At 37.3% G+C, this 11,377-nt stretch overlaps 1 pseudogene; it reads right to left on the bottom strand.

The window, feature by feature from the left end:
• Positions 1 to 2,064: 2,064 nt before the first annotated feature.
• LOC139006160 (17S U2 SnRNP complex component HTATSF1-like) lies at positions 2,065 to 10,161 on the bottom strand (annotated as a pseudogene).
• Positions 10,162 to 11,377: the final 1,216 nt, after the last annotated feature.

The raw sequence follows: 11,377 nt of genomic DNA, 5'->3' as shown, positions 1-11,377 counted from the left end.
AACCAATGGACACAAGATACTGGGTGGTAGGGGAGACCAGGGGAAGGTCATTGGGGGAAAAAGGAGACATATGTACTACTCTAATACTTTAAGCAATAAAATAAAATTTTAAAAAATCTGTATACAAAAAGTTGTGTAGTGCATGCACTTTTCTGGGAAGAGGTCCCACAACTCCTATCAACTTCTAAAGGGGCCAAACAGCGCAGAGTAGAATTCTGATCGCCTTCCCTATATTTTCTGTAATGAAAGCTGTGGAAGTTTACTCTTGGACATTTAATAGTCAATTTTCATGGAAAGAGGATAAGAAGGAAAACAAATAAAAGTAACTTGCAAGGGCTCGGCAGGGGAAAACGCCAAAGTGCTATTTACCCTCTAAGTTTACTAGGTATACCAGTTAATAATGCAGATTTTTTTCTTTTCTTTTTTTTTCAATAGACGAGTTACACATATGTTGATATATATGCGATTTGATATGTATGCTATTTTGTTGTATTGACAGCAAGCTTCAAAACTTCATATATCAAATTTGATGAAGCTGTTAACATCATAGATATTTTTATGCTTAAAAATGTCAAATTTCATGCCAAAAAAAGAGCATTTGTGGGAAATTTTAATTCATTACTTTATTTTGAAGTAAAAGTTATCATATACTTTGGGAAGCTTATGGTGAACATGCTCCACCTCTAGATACTTGTGAATGCTGGTTTAAACGCTTTAAAAGTGATTGATGTGAAAGACAAAGAACGTCTAGGTCAACTGAAAAAGTTTGAAGACCAACAACTACAAGCATTATTGGATGAAGATGCATGTCAAACTCAAAAACAACTTGCAGAAAGATTAAACATTGCTCAGCAAACAATTTCCAATCATTTACAAGCAATGGGAACGATTTTAAAGGAAGGAAAATGTCAACTGAACAAAAGACAAATGGAAAACCTAAAAGTCATCAATAAAATGTTGCTTCAATGGCACGAAAGAAAGTCTTTTTTTGCATCGAATTGTGACTGGCGATGAAAAGTGGATTTATTTTGAGAATCCCAAATGCACAAAATCATGGGTTGATCCAGGTCAACCATCAACATCAACTGCAAGGCCAAATCTCTCTTTGGAAAGAAGACAATGCTCTGCGTTTGGTGGGATCAGGAAGGTGTGGTGTATTATGAGCTTCTAAAACCAGGTGAAACCATTAATACTGATCACTACAGACAAAAAATAATCAATTTAAACCACGCTTTGATCGTGAAACAACCATAAAGTACCAGAAGACTCTGCAAAATAATTTTGCTTCATGATGATGCACCATCACACACTTCAAAAACAGTTAAAGACACGTTAAAAGATCTTGCCTGGGAAGTATTAACCCACCCGCTGTATTCAACATACCTTGCTCCTTCAGATTACCACTTGTTCTGATCTATGGCACATGCACTTTCTGAGCAGCACTTCGAAACGTACGAAGAAATACAAAATTGGGTCTCTGAATGGTTTGCCTCAAAACAAGAAAAGTTCTATTAGGACGGTATCCACAAATTACCTGAAAGATGGGGAAATGTGTAGCTAGTGATGGACATTAGTTTGAATAAAGCACATTTGATGTTTCTCTTGAAATTATCGTGCTTTCTTTGATTACAGAAATCCGCCATTATTAACTGGTAGACCTAGTAGTAACATGTTCTGACTTAGAGAGGAGAAATAGGGATCTATGTGTTAATATAAGCTGGAAGCAAGGAGGCTTCCATAGGATTTTTTCAAATCCTTAGAAAACTAAACTTAGTAGGAATAAAGCAATAGCAACAATTTAAAATGCAATTTAACTCAGTTTTTAGTTTCTGCATGTTGACAACTTATTTTTATTTTTGACCATCACAAACTTCAATCAGAATACTCAAAAAAATATTCCTCATGCATTTAACAAATCTGACAAAGGACAAGTATTTAATTTACCTGCATTATACTATGAAGCTTTAACTGACTAGCTAATTAACATATATTTAAAATCATTAAGTAAAGGTAACATTGAAAAAGTCAATGCATTAATCTGATGGCATCCCATTACTATGCAGTGTTCATTAACACTACTAGTAATTACCCTGGAGTGTAGGCAAAATGTAGATGGAGGAATTTCCCTCAAAAGCAAGTTTAAGGGATTAAATATCATCATCATCAGTATCATCACTACTAAGGATAAAGCTGTTGCCTGTGGACAAGACCCCTTCTTTCTGAATATTCCCCAAACCACTCACAGTCCCTTTCTCATCAGAATCATCAAACAACTTCTCAGAATTGTCATCTTTGAACATGTTTTCACCTATACCTTCTTCATTCTCCTTTGCATCTATTTATCTTCCTTTTCATCTGAATATTCAAACATCTTTTTATCTGCATCATCTTCTTCCTCCTTTTCATCAGCATCTTCAAGACCCTTTTCATCTGCATCTTCTTTGTCCTCTTTTTTTTAAATGTTTTTATTTATTTTTAGAGGGGGGGGGGAGGGAGAGGGATAGAGAGATAGAAACATCAATGAGAGAAGAGAATCATTGATCAGCTGCCTCCTGCAAGGTCCCAACTGGGGATCGAGCCCGCAACTGGTGACATCTTGGTTCCTGGGTCGAGGCTCAACCACTGAGCCACACCAGCAGGGCTTCTTTGTCTTCTTGTTCATCAGACTCATCATCAAAAACTTTTTTATCTGCATCTTCTTCTCCTTCCTTTTCATCTGATTCTTCCTCAAACTCTCTCAGAGCCTTCCTCATTCAACACTTCTTCAGAGCTGTCATCTTCAAATTCTGATTTTTTTCAGAGTCATTTCGTTCTCTTTTTCAAGAATTTTTTCATTAAACCCCTTGTCAGAGCCAGTCACAGTAAACTCTGTTTTCTCCAAATTCTTTTTCAGAGCCATCTTTAAGCAGCTTTTCAGAAGCAGTCTTCTTCAGAGTCTCTTTCTGACTCGTCTTCTTCAGACTCCTTGTTGGGGGCTGTTCTCTTCTACAGACTCCTTTGCAAAGCCAGTCTCTTCAAAATCATTTTTTTGAGTCACTTCTTTTTGGATTCTCTTCTGGGGCCATTCACTTTAGACTCTTTCATTGGACTATCCTCTTCCAAGTCTTTTTTGGGACTGCCTTCTCCAGACTCTTTCAAGGTGGAGTGTGGAAACCACACTCCGACCTTCTTTCAAGGCAGCCTTCTTCAGCCACTTTATGAGGCCACTCAGAATGTTCCTCCATCTTCTGTTTTGCAAACTTCTTTTCATCTACAGGTTCTTCAGATTCCATTTGAGTTGCAGCTTCTTGAGCATTCATCTTAGATGTGTTAGGATGCTCTGGAAGGCTCTGCCCTTTCTGAAGCACAGATGGAATTTGAATGCCAGAGACCTGTATTGGCCTTAGGAGTATTGAGAAAAGCCTCCCATCTTTTCAGCCTTTCCTCCCTTTTTCTTGTGATCTCCACCTGATAATCTGTAGTTCCATCCCACACTTGGGCAGTGATTCGACAACTGAACCACCATCCATTGAGGGTTTGAATACAATAATCAACTCTCTCTGGATCCCTGAAAGATAGAGGCCACACCATCTGGGTTTTTATAAAACAGAAAGAGCTTCCTAATTTGTCTAAACTTTGAACACTCTATTCAAAGATTTTCTCTGATTTTTCTCATTCAGCACCAACGGATCATCCTCAAAATACAGAGAATGAAACATATTTTTGATGATGACAGCTCACTCATGGCACATTCGAGATGGCCCATCTCCATTCTCTCGGGTCTCTAATCCAACTGCTTTTGTTGCAGAGATGAATTTTTCTTGCAGTCTTAGCACTTCTTCTTCTTCTTAGAGCCATCATATTCCCCCTTCAAAAGAAACTAGGCCACCTTGACATGTAATTCATAGGCTCTGATTTCATCTTCATCCAAAAGTTTTAATGTGAGATCCGCAGATTCCTTCTTCAAATAACAGCAAAGCCCATCTCCTTTAAGATTTCCTTGGTTATCTTTGTAAAGCTCGACCTTAGATTTTTCTGTTTGAGGATCTTTCATAATGCCAGACTTGTACATAAACTGTATAAATTCATCCAGTGTAATGTTGGAGACAAACCAGACACAAATACACTTGCATTTCTGTCTTCTTCAACTTGAAACCATCCTGATTCTGCCTTTCTCTTTTCTCCCCTCTTTTTGGGATCAATGGGTTCAGGGGTTTTTCTTTGAGGAGGTTCCTCTGCAGGCCCAGTAGTAACATCTAGTACATTTGCAGTAGAGCTAGATGTACCATCATCATTAGAAAAGCCATAATTGGCCTGGTGTGTACCAATGAAATTTTCATTGATTTGGGAGAACCAAGCCTTTTTGTCCAGGTCCCACTCATAGGGGGTCTCATCTGGCTGCTGCCAAAAAGAATTGGTTTCTCTACCTGGATCTTTCTGGGTGTCTCTGTCCTTGGTGTCTCTGTACGATTGTTGCATTCGTAACTGTTCATCAAAGTCATCTTTCCCATCCAAGTTGTTGCCACTCACATTGCTGACTTAGCCACGAGGCAGAGCCCAGGTGAGCTGAGAGGCCAAGATGAAGTGAGTCTGAGATGACTGCAGCTCTGAAGCAACGTGGGGAAATAACTTGAGAACCACAGATGCCAGCTCAGACTGTGCAGTCGCCTTGGTTGGCACCTCTTTGGCTGTTATTTTTTATCCTCTTCTAAGGATTCTGCTTCACATTTGACTTTTTATTGTATACTACCTATATTTTACTTAGGAAATTAGTTTTTGAGAAGCATATATAAGAAACTAAAAATATATGATTGGTTGTCACATCCAGCATATGTATGAATTTATATAAAGTTTATTAAATTAGTCAGTCCACTTGGGTCCATTGCTAAAAGCCAAAAGTAAGCATCCCTAAGTGAGGTAGGGGGAAATCATCTGTCTATTTCAGTCATGGGAGAGAAGATATTTAGCTTCATCCTGTAATTAGCATTTTCAGAAGGACCTTAATTACATATTACATTGCTTCTCCAGGCCATTGCATACAAAGGGGTCTTTTTGTGAGTTTAGAAGTAACTGTAATAACATGAATTTTAATGATTGACAGTCATGGGCTAAAATATAATCATGAACTGATGGCTTTTTCTGTCTGAAGAGGTTTCTTGACTTTTAAGTATGTTTCTTGGAATAAATACTCCTTACAGGCTAAGTGAAAATATAAACAATATTATTTATTTTCTTTAAAGAAAATAAACAATAACAAAACTAAAACCACAAAAAGAAAAACACTAAAATATTTTATTAGATGAGAAGCCCTGCGCTTGCCAATCACTTACCTTGTACAGTTCATTCATACCTTATGAATTCATGTGAATAGGCATAAATTAAAGAAATAACTATTTTCTGTTACTCATTTTCAGGTAGTACACAGAAGTAGCTTAAAGATTATGTTGTAAAGAAAAGAAACTAATCTCAGACACAAACATGCAAGGTACTGTGATCAGGCTTTCCGAACACACTCTGCTTTGTATTTTAAAATGGTGTTCCTTATACGCAAAGTAACAAAAGCTAAACATACATGAGCTGCAATCCACAAATAGTTCCAGCTATACATCTAGAAGCACTGGTCAGGAGTGAGATGTATGCACCCCCAAAATAAGGCTGTAAAATCTACTTCAGTTGTAAGGATCAATAGTGTTTATTCAAAAGCTGAGCTGCGTGGTTTTAATGCAAAGCTGATTCTGCCTTCAGAAAGACCAGCTTGTTTTGCACTGTCCTGGAAGTTTGATTCATAAAGTCGTTCATAATGTTTACTGAATGTCTAATGGAGGCCTTAAAACTCCCTGCACAGATCTTAGGTAGAAACTTCTCTTTGACTGTTTTATTTCATCTCCCAGAATGGAGAGACATCCTCACTTGTTTTCAGAATTTAATTTGAGAACCACAGGAAATTATTTTTTAAGTATGTTCCCTTTCTGACTGGCTTAAAATGCCAAAATATATGCTGCATAAGAGGGGCCTTAAGCTTTACCTCTATACAATACCCCAAATCAATGTGGTAGAAACTCTATAGGAAAATAATTTTTAAAAACATTCTTTAGCAATTAGGTTCTATTTGTGGAGGAGGCAGTTTCAAAATACATCAGAAAGTCTCCAGCAGCTCTGACCACTACTCTAAGCTGTTATTTACTTTATAAGCACAAAACGCTCCATACACCCACCAAAACAAAACAGGAGCCCTGGGTGGGAAAATGCACTGTCTTCAATGAGCGTCTTTCAGTTGGATCCTCTTACTGCTGGGGCTGTGCATATAGATGGGGTATTACTCTCTCTTATTTGAACTGGTATTTTTCATGAGTGAGAATTATAAAATCAGGTAACTACAAGAATGCCTCTTTATACTCTCTAGGAAGGCCATTATATTTCCACTTAACCAAAATGTGTTTGTATGGATACAGTTGCCAACTTTTATAATTTGGTCAACTTTTATATAAGCAGTTTAAGAAGTATTGTCAACAAATAAGAAAGGAGAAATCAATCACAGTATGCAAAAATACTTCATAAATATTTGAACATTTTTATTTTAAAATGAAAAGATTATGAGAACCTACTATAACTATGAAAGATTCATGATTTTTTAAATGAAAAAGAGTGATTCCATTCAGACACAATAATAATAAAAACATTTCAACATATATTCAATTTTATAGAGGGATATTTATTTGAGTGTTGGGAGAAGGAAGTATTAGACTAGTTTCCTGACCTTAAAGACACTACAAAATATGATTAGTGTGTATTTATTTTCATTTTTCTTAGGTATTTTATTTTTATTTTTTAAAAAATTTTATATATGTTTTTATTAATTTAATATAGAGGAAGAGAGAGGGAGAGAGGGATAGAAACATCAATAATAAGAGAGAATCACTGATCGGCTGCCTCCTGCATGACCCCTACTGGTGATCAAGCCCACAGCCTGGGCATGTGCTCTGACTGGGGATTGAATCGTGACTTCCTTGTTCATAGATGGACATTCAACCACTGAGTTATGCCAGTCAACCTATAATTACTGTTTTTAATGAAAAACTTCACATACAAACGTTTCCAGCTTCAAGATTTAGTAGGCATTTTATATCATTACTAGAGGCCCGGTGCATGAATTCGTGCATGGATGGAGTCCTCATATTTCAACAAATTATGTTGCTCACTTCTGCAGGACTGAAAACAATGAGCAACAACATATATTAAACTTTACTAGATGTTCGATGCATGAAAATTTGTGCAAAGTAGGCCTTCCTTCCCCTAGGCTGCCGGCACCGGCTTCCCTCCGGGACCCGGGACCTGGGACCAGGCTTCCCTCCTTCAGCCACTGGCAGGCACCCGGGACCCAGGATGGCTTCACCTAGGTCACTTGCAGGCACCTGGGACCCCAGCTGGCTTCCCCCGGGCCTCCTACAGGTACCTGGAACCCGGCTGGCTTCCCCCTGGCCCCTGCTTTGTCAGGAAGGACATCCAGAATGACATCTAGAAGACGTCTGGTCTAATTAGCATATTACCCTCTTATTACTATAGATGTAACACTCATTAATATAAACCAGGATCATGAATGAAAGCAATAACTACCACAGTGTCACTAATGAGGAAATATTTTTAAATGTTATGGATTTCATAGCACACAGACCTTGGCTGACGAAATTTAAAATGACACTAATTTAAAGACTAATATTTTACCTTTATGATCAATAAATTATTAGGACTCATGTCACATGGAGTCTAATCATTAATATATTTTTAAAAATTGGTACTAATGCAACACAGTTAACTCCTTCACCTTAAGCTATTTTTTATTTGAAGTAGTTACCCTACATTCAAAATGTATGTGAATGAATGGTCGCATTTTTGCTTCAAAATAAGCTTATTGGTATGTATACGTCAATTTATTTCATTATAACTCATTCTGCCCAAATATATATACATGAGTGCAGATGTATACTCTGTATACTCCTGTATCTCTATAGAGAGATTATAGTAATAGTTATTTGCCACATGATTATTATGCAAAGGCATCATATAAATCATCATATATATTCTGATCCCAAACCTTTTGAGGAGGTTTTATTATCATTGTTGCTCCCGTTGTTATTATTATTACTGTTATTATCTTGTAGAAGATCAAACTGAAACTGGGAGATATAAAGTAACTTGCCAAAGATATTGTAACTAGTAATCAGCATGCAGGCCTATATTCCTTACCATTAGGTACACTGCCTTTCCTCTGCTTCTAACTATTTGTACTACCCTTTCACCAAAATCATACCTATAACCTCCATGACTGGGCTCTGGGTTTTGGCAAGGATACTAAGTATGAGAAAAAGAAAAAAAAAAACCTTTTATTTAAAGGTTCCAATATTATTCAGTCCCTGGAGGTCCCTAGGGCAGATGTCCTTTACTTAGGGAAAAATCCCAGAACAAGCTCTGAAGTTAAGTATGTTTGGGAGGCAGGGGAACCCTACAAAATCACTGTGAATCTTAATGCAAATGTAAATATTGTGATTTGAAAAAGCAAATTGCTTCAAATATGATTGAGGTAGAACTGTATCTCTAAAGCTTAAATGCCATTTACCTAGGGTGTTGGATTGAGGGCAGTATAGAGATTTGAATAAATGCTTTTCTCCAGATTGAAAAATGTTGCTTGTTCATGTGTGCGTGTGTGTGTGTGTGCGTGTGTGTGTGTGTGTGTGTGAAGAAACAAGTTTACATATCAGTACAAATAGGAAAAAAGGGAACTTCATGGGAGGGAGAATCATATAAATAGAATGAATGCCAATAGTTCATGTTTCAGAGGTGAAAAAGGATCAATTGTGTAAATGGTTTGTATACATTACATAATCCTTGCTCAGACCTACAGTTGTTAGGAGGGGCACAACTTTCTGAGGATACAGGAATGCTACATATGTTACTAACCATTGAAATTTTGGGATGCTCCTGTGGTTCTGGAAGTGCTTCAACAATACTACTGAACTCAGCTTCTTGAATTGATATTAGAAACTGGGTAAAATAGTGGCTCTCATCCCTTCTATAGTCTTTGATGCACTGAGGGGAACACACCAAATAATCTGTTTCTTTCAGTCCTAATATTCTATAATTCCAGCTAAGTTGTCCCCTTTCAATGAAGTTGTGACTATCCAGCCATCATTCCTCCATCATTCCACCTTCACGCCCCATTCAAACTCTGTCTTCTTCTAATGCCTATCACTTCTTCTAAATTAACCTCATTATTTTTATTTTTTTTGTCAACTGTTATGTACACTAGAATTTTAATGGTTGTTATGTTGATTACATTGTCCTACATATTTACTAGTATATCATGTTATTGTATTAAAGTAGCCTGATTCAGGTTGAGCTGCCTGGGAGTTACAGACTTATATGCCTCTAATCCAGCAAAGAATGAGGAATTTCCCTGAGCTCTGCACAAGGGACAGATAGTAGTACTGAGATGTATAAACAAGAAAAGATGCATTTTACAGAATCAAATAAGTTGTCGGTCTGCAAAATAGAAAAATAGAATCAATAGAATGAGATAAAAAACATATCAACAGAGATAAAGAAAGCCGAATCTGACTACATGCTGAGGGGGGAATTGTCCTAGCTTTGGAACTTATGTCAGCTCTGCTTGGAACAATGTATGATACATGCTAGTCTAACCTAATCTAATCCAAGTAATATGATGTGATTATATATATATACACACACATACAATCTATTCTGGCTAAAAATGTAGGTGCATACTGATTTTTTTTAAAACACTATAATAATTATGCAGAGAAGGCCTTTGGAAGATGTTTATATAGCTATTAGTTAATAGGTTTTTTAAAATTCTGAGTAATGGCTTATTTAGAGAAAAACATAGCCACAATAGAAGAAAAAAAAAACACACCACCAAAACCCAAGTATCTATTGTAATGCATTATAGCCTATAAGTCACAATTATATCAATCAATTCAGAAAATCAAGCCAAATAAAACTGATGTGATGAAAGAAATAGCAAGTACATTTTCCGGTAATGAATAATCTTTTATCACCATAGAATGTCAGCTGAGGTTGGTTGCAGCAGTTCTTCTGTACTTACCAAGATCTTACATGACTCTGCCTCTTCAACATGTCACTGCTAGTTTTTAGGTCTTTGACCATCCTGGATAGCATTGAACTCTGTACCAGAGGCCTGCACCTTAAACTCTATTTTCATAGGCTTCTAATTAATACTCAATGAAAGGTTTAGAAATGGAGAACATCTTGTTTAATCCAGTCAAGTCATATTTAGGAAACCAATGGAAATTTGCTCCTTCCTTTTCTTTCCATCTCTTCTCTCCTCCCCCTCCCTCCCTCCTTTTCTTTCTTTTTCTTTTCTTTCCTTTCTCCCTCTTCCTTCCTTCCGTCCTTCCTGCCTTCCTTCCTTCCTCCCATTTTTACTTTCTTTTGTAAGCACATAGGCATACTAAAAATCTCTCCATATTAAATATTAAAACACTTTAAATAGTATTCCACTTCTGTCCTTCCCTGCCAACCTTTAGATGAGTTTTTCCCAGATGCCCTTTATTTGCTTTCTGTCTCCCAGCACTTTTTTTTCAGTGCCATGGCACATATAGAACATGATAAATGACTAAAGCTGACAATGGCTCTAGGGACTATCTCAGAGGATCCCGCGGTTCTGCCTATTCCAAAATTCTGAGAGGATCGATAACATGGTGCACCTGTAACCCCTCCAGGATTCACCGTTGTGCTGAGGTACAGCTGAGGGGTGCTCTGCTCAATTTAATTCATACAAACCTGAGTTCTGCTTACAGTACAAACATGACCTGCTCCCACCCAAGGTTATTTGAGATTTTTTTGCTATTTAACATAACATATGATTTTGCTTACATTGTTTTATGTGAAATAAAGTTTATTGGCCTCTTAAAAACATTGTACCCCCATTTTTTTCTATAATTTTATTCCCTACTCTTCCATCTGCTTGCATTGGACATGTTTTGTGCGCCACCTCTTGATTCACTCTTACTTCAACAATTGCTGGTGTTATCAGCACCAGTTTCATGCCATGTGACCCAATAGTCCAGTGACCCATATGGTAGACAGAATTCCTTATGCCTCTTTGGTAAGCCCCAGTAAAAGAGATCCCTAAGTTCTGAAGCAGGGCATGCTCTTGCTGCAGAGAATGACCCACGTGTTGAAAATCAGTTCTTGGCATGCTACTGGGATCCTTAAAGACTGGATGCTGGGCCATGGGAAACTGACTGTGAGATCAAAGGCACCATCATTAGTTGGATGTTATCAGATCCATCAACTCATAAGTTTTACTGTTGCAGCCATCTATCATATCCTGAGTGATTCATTTGGAAATGGGCCTGAG

This window comes from Myotis yumanensis, unplaced genomic scaffold, assembly GCF_028538775.1.
Source record: "Myotis yumanensis isolate MYYU_CA2020_CCGP unplaced genomic scaffold, mMyoYum1.0.hap1 SCAF_3, whole genome shotgun sequence".
Lineage (NCBI taxonomy): Eukaryota > Metazoa > Chordata > Mammalia > Chiroptera > Vespertilionidae > Myotis > Myotis yumanensis.
This window is presented reverse-complemented; position numbering and strand designations above follow the sequence as displayed.